The sequence below is a fragment of the Bos grunniens genome, chromosome 11 (genome assembly GCF_055505025.1).
Source record: "Bos grunniens cultivar Pamir isolate PY7600 chromosome 11, Bosgru_T2T1.0, whole genome shotgun sequence".
In the NCBI taxonomy this organism is placed as follows: Eukaryota; Metazoa; Chordata; class Mammalia; order Artiodactyla; family Bovidae; genus Bos; species Bos grunniens.
Window position 1 is genome coordinate 11,562,134 of NC_141175.1, and position 6,000 is coordinate 11,568,133.

Below are 6,000 nucleotides of genomic sequence, written 5' to 3' on the forward strand. Positions count from 1 at the left end.
TGGAGAAGGCGAAGTGCCAGCTATTTTAGAGATTACTGGATGCTGGTTCTGAGTTGACACTAGTTCCAGGAGACCCACCATGGTTCCGTCAGAGTAAGGGCTTCTGGAGGTATTGTGGACATCATTTCTGAGTAACAAACCACAGACATTGTCTTATGCCCTATTATCTCATGGGTGAGGAGTTCAGGCAGGCCTCAGTGGGCATTCTCCTCCTTTGGGTGTCAGCTGAGATCACTCAGCGGCACTCAGCTGGCAATGGGCTCTTCTGGAGAGTCTGAGATAATATCTCACATACTCAGTGCTTTGGCTGCCATGGCTGGTGGGCAGGACTCAGCTGGGACTGTTGATGAGGCTTGGCGTGGTGGTCTCAGAGCGGTCGTGATTCTTACTCAGGGACTCTGGGTTCCATGAGCAACAGAACAAAGTCAGCAAACAAAGTGAGAGGTCCATGGCTCAGAGGCCTAGCCTTCAAGGTCCCATAGCAGCATTCCTTTATACTTTATTGGTCAAAGGAGCCGCGAGCCCCCCCAGGTTCAAGAGGAAGGGACACAGTCTGCACGTCTTGATGGGAGTAATGTTAAGAATGTATGACCGTGTTTTTGTATTGAGTTTGCATTTCTTGTTTCTTTATTTTTTAACAATTTTTATTGGAGTATAGTTGTACAATGTGTTAGTTTCAGGTGTACAGCAAAGTGAATCAGTTACACACACACATATACCCACCCTTTTTCGGATTCTCTTCCCACGTAGGTCATTACAGAGTATTAAGCAGAGGCCCCTGTGCTCTACAGCACTTCCTTATTAGTTACCCATTTGATATACAGTAGCGTGCATACGTCGACCCCAATCTCCCAATTCATCCCTCCCACCCTTCCCACTTGGTAACCCTGTTTATTTTCTACATCTGTGAATCTATTTCTGTTTTGTAAACAAGTTTGTTTGTACCATTCTTTTGGATTCCATACATAAGTGATATCACATGCTATATCTCTGGGTATGGTCATAATTTTAAAATACTCTTGGGTAACCAGGAGAGTTGGGTAACTAGGAGAGTCTTGTTCACATTCAGCTCATTTGGACCCAGTGGATCCCTGCACACAGCTCAGGGATCCTTTCCCAGTTCTGAAAGCAGCTGGGAGGAAAGGTGCATTATGGGAGAAAGGCCAGATGGAAGCCCCTCCCAATCGGGTAAACCAGGAGCAGAGCACATTCCTGTTGGTGCCTCCATCGAGGACACCACGTCGCGAGGGGCTGTCACATCCCCTTTCAGCTCACCTCCTGGGTCCGCACAGAAGACCTTGGAGAATGGCAGTGGACGATCATCAGCTCCATCACGTGGTGATTCCCACTGCAGCTATTGTTCTGACGCCATTTCTTGGCTGGAGCTCACCATCAGTACATCTTGTACCTCTTCTTTTTCAAAAAATGTTTTTTATTTATTTGGCTGGGCCAGGTCTTAGCTGCAGCACCTGGGATCATCAGTCTTCGATGAGACATGCAGGATCTTTAGTTGCAGCGTATGAACTCTTAGTTGCAGCATGTGGGATCTAGTTCTCTGACCAGGGATCGAACCTGGGGCCACCTGCATTGGGAGCTCAGAGTCTTAGCCACTGGACCACCAGGGAAGTCCCTCTTAGCAGCAGTTGTTCACGTCCAGTGGGTGGGGCCAGTAATATACCTTCAGCTTTCCAGCCCTCTTCCATAGTCCAGACCACAGGAACCTTGACTGGCGTTTCTTCCCTAAACCATCACAATAGAGCTCATGCTATGACACCACTCCCCAAGGAGACCAGAGCACCCTGGTCGCAGACAGATTACAGAGCACACACTACCGTCATAGAAGGAGCAGCACTTCGTGCTTCTTGGCATAAACTTCTCCTGAGTATAGATTTGCTTTCCCAGCCCCAAATGCTCTGCTAAAACCACCACCCATGGACTTACAGAATGCCTCATCCACCAACATGGTATTCCACAAAGCTTTGCTTCAACCAGGACATTCACTTTGTAGCAAATCAAGCCTAGCAATTGGCCCATGGGATTCCCTGATCCATGTGGAATTCCCTATCCTGCTAAAGCAGCTGGCTTTGGAGAAGGGTGGGATGGGGCCTTCCCTGATGGTCCAGAGGCTAGGACTCCGAGCTCCCCATGCAGGTGGGTAGGAAGGATGGGATTCAATCCCTGGTCAGGGAACCAGATCCCATAAGCCACAACTAAAGGTCCTGAATGCTGCAACTAAAGACCCCACATGCCACAACTAAAACCCAGCACAGCCAAATAAATAAATATTAAAAAAAAAAAGTGGGATGATCTTCTGGAGACACTGTTTTTGACACTGGGCATGCGTGCTAAGTCATTTCAGTCATGTCTGACTCTTTGCAACCCCATGGACTATAGCCTGCCAGGCTTCTCTATGGAGTGTTCCAGGCAAGAATACTGGAATGGGTTGCCATTTCCTCCTCCAGGGGATCTTCCCAACCCAGGGATTGAACCCAGGTCTCCTGACCTGCAGGTGGATTCTTTACCGTCTGAGCCACCAGAGAAGCCCTACCAACAGCCTAGCCTTTACTAACATGATACCAGACTTGGGAGAGGGGTCTCAGACTATCATTACACTGATGATGGTTAAGGGACTTCATTTGATCACAGAAAGGATCTTATGTCTCCTGTACTGGCAGGTGAGTTCTTTCCTGCTAGTGCCACCTGAGAAGCCTGAAAAATAAATTTTCACTTTTTGGCCTCATGGCATGTGGGCTCTGAGTTCCCCAACCGGAAATTGAACCCATGCCCCCTGCATTGAAAGCACTGAGTCTTAGCCACTGGGCCACTGGGGAAGGCACCAGTGTGGGGCAACACCTCACAGGCTGGGTCAGGATCCTCCAGGGTGCAGGCTGTGATCTGAGTCAGCATTCAGCACACGGGCCGTCTCTCTCACAGTCAGGATTCACGAGTGTAGGAGTCAACGCTGGATAGAACAGGGAGTAGCTCTTCTCACCATTTCCTCTCGTGGCCCACTAGCAAAGTGTTTGTTTCCCATCCCTGCAATTTTGAATTCCCAAAGGAGAAACATTCGCACTGGAGGACATAACAATAGTTCCACTAAATCGATGCTTCCTTCTGGCTATTTTGGGCTCGTTATGCTGCCAAATCAACAGCCAGAAGGGGGTGATTGGCCCTGTCTGGGGAAATAGGGCTGCTAGGTACATAATGGGGGACTTCCCTGGTGGTTCAATTGTTAAGACTCTGTGCTTCCATAGCAGGGGATGTGGGTTGGATCCCCGGTCGGGGAACTAAGATTCTGCATGCCGCGTGGTACAGCCAGATACATGCAGATACATATATACATATTAATACGATGGGAGTGAGGAGGGATATACGCACTCCAGTATTCTTGCCTGGAGAATCCCCATGGACAGAGGTGCCTGACGGGTTGCAGTCCATGGGTCAAAAGAGAGTCGGATGGGACCGAGTGACTAAGCACACAGCGCAAGGAGGGATGTAGTTGGAATGGAAATTACAGCTCAGTATGGGCAGGAACACTGACACATCTTCAGGAGGAAAGGCCTGGCTCCCTCCACCAGTTAGGAACCGCAACCAGCTGGGTGCCTGATGCAGGCAGAGAGAATGTGGAACGGATGACGGAAGAGGAATTAATGCCAACTGCAGCCCTGAGGCTTCTTGCAGAAACAAGGACTGCAGGAGCCACTGGTACGTCCCCCTTGTCCACCTATGAGCGTGTTGTTTTTGTTGTTCAGTCGCTCAGTTTCATCTGACTCTTTTGCGACCCCATGGTCTGTAGCCTGCCAGGTTCCTCTTGTCCATAGGATTTCCCAGGCAAAAATACTGGAGTAGGTTGTCATTTCCTTCTCCAGGGCATCTTCCTGACCTGGAGATTGAACCTGAGCCTCCTGTATTAGCAGGCAGGTTCTTTACTGCTGAGCCACCAAGGAAAACCACCCGTGAGTGTACTGCATAGGTAATCGATTCTTTTCCTTTTCCCTTTTCTTCCTCTCTCATTGCCCCTCACGTAACAGAGTGCACTAATAGCAGTTACACTTTCGTCAGTGCTCAAGTTCTAGGGTATCAAAGGGCAAGTGTGACACAGCTGGGAGAGGAGTTAACAGCCCCTGAGATGGATGGAAGGGACTTTGTGTGCCTTGTGGGTACACGGCTGCAGAGCCAGAGAGGTGGGAGCTACATGCAGACTTCTGGGCACCTCCTTCCCAGTCAGGGGCTGGACGGCTGGACGGACCTTCCTCCCCAGGTTGGCTGGTTGTGATTCTTGCTCTGATCCCCCAGTTCCTCCCTCAATCATCACTGTCCCAGCTCCTTCCACGACCCCATCAGACCTCATCCTAAACTACCCACCCCCATCCCACAGGACCTGGTGGCTCCAGATGGACACTGATTGGCACAAGGGGTACCTGTGCAAGGGCTTGGAGGTGACTGTGCAGGGGGAGTTCTATGGGTCCTGGAGTGAGGGGGCGGGCAGCAGGGAGTCACTCTGGGAGGGGCTGCAGACAGGAGGGTCTTGGTTCCCCCAGGCCTTGAAACCCACGCCAGTCAGCACATGCTACCAGAGGGAACGGACGAGACATGGCCTCTCACTGGCACAAAGCCCCCCAGCCCTATGGACCCAGGCCTGTCGTTCCTCTCTGTGTGGCCTTGGGATGGGCCTTGCCTGTCTCTGTGTCTGTTTCCCCAATTATACACATGGTGGGAGACTCATCTACGAAAGCTTTGCCAGCTTCCAGACTTGCTGAGTCTCTTACAGGAAGTACTGGTTTGGGAGAACAGTGCTGTTTTTAGTGGCTCAGTCATGTCCAACTCTTTGAGACGCCGTGGACTGCAGTCCACCAGGCTTCTCTGTCCATGGGGCTTCTCCAGGCAAGAATACTGGAGTGGGTTGCCATGCCCTCCTCCAGAAGATCTTCCCAACCCAGGGATTGAACCCAGGTCTCCCCCATTGCAGGCGGATTCTTTACCATCTGAGCCACCAGGGAAGCCCTGTGAGAACAGAGCCCCTCATAAAAAGACAGAAACACCAACAACAAAATGGGTGGTCCCTGACTCAAGTCTTGGGGGGCAGGGACCCAGGCCTGGGCAGCCCCACAGTGAGCCCCTGGACCCTGGGCCATGTCTGAGGCTTGGAAAGTGGTTGGCAGGCAGTAGACTCAGGATGAGCAGAAGGAAAGGATGCTTCCCGTCCAAACTTCCAGGCACATGACCCGGTGACACTGGGGGCCTGGCTTCCCAGCCCTTCCCAGTGAATGCAGTAGGCTTGATGGTGCTGTTTCCTAGGGCTGCTGTAACCAATACCATACGCTGCTGCAGCTGCTGCTAAGTCGCTTCAGTCGTGTCCGACACTGTGCGACCCCATAGACGGCAGCCCACCAGGCCCCCCCGTCCCTGGGATTCTCCAGGCAAGAACACTGGAGTGGGTTGCCATTTCCTTCTCCAATGCATGAAAGTGAGAAGTGAAAGTGAAGTCGATCAGTCGTGTCCGACTCGTAGCGACCGCATGGACTGCAGCCTACCAGGCTCCTCCATCCATGGGATTTTCCAGGCAAGAGTACTGGAGTGGGGTGCCATCGCCTTCTCCGATACCATACGCTAGGTGACTTAAAATCTAAATATAGTTTTCATAGTTTCAGGGTCCAAAAGCTTGAGGTCAAGGTGTCAGCAGGGTTGGTTCCTTTCCAGGATTGTAAGGGAGAATCCATTCCTCACTTACAGTGGTTTGGGGACAACCTTTGTGTCCCTTGGCTCTTGGAAGCACCACCGTAATCTCTGTCTCCATCTTCACAGGCCATTTTCCTGTACAGTCTCTGAGTCTAAATTTCTCCTTTTAACTGGATTCTAGGACTTACCAGGTGGCTCAGACGGTAAAGAATCCACCTACAATTCAGAAGACTTGAGTTCGATCCCTGGGTTAGGAAGATCCCCTGGAAAAGGGCATGGCAACCCACGCCAGTATTCTTGCCTGGAGAATTTCCATGGACA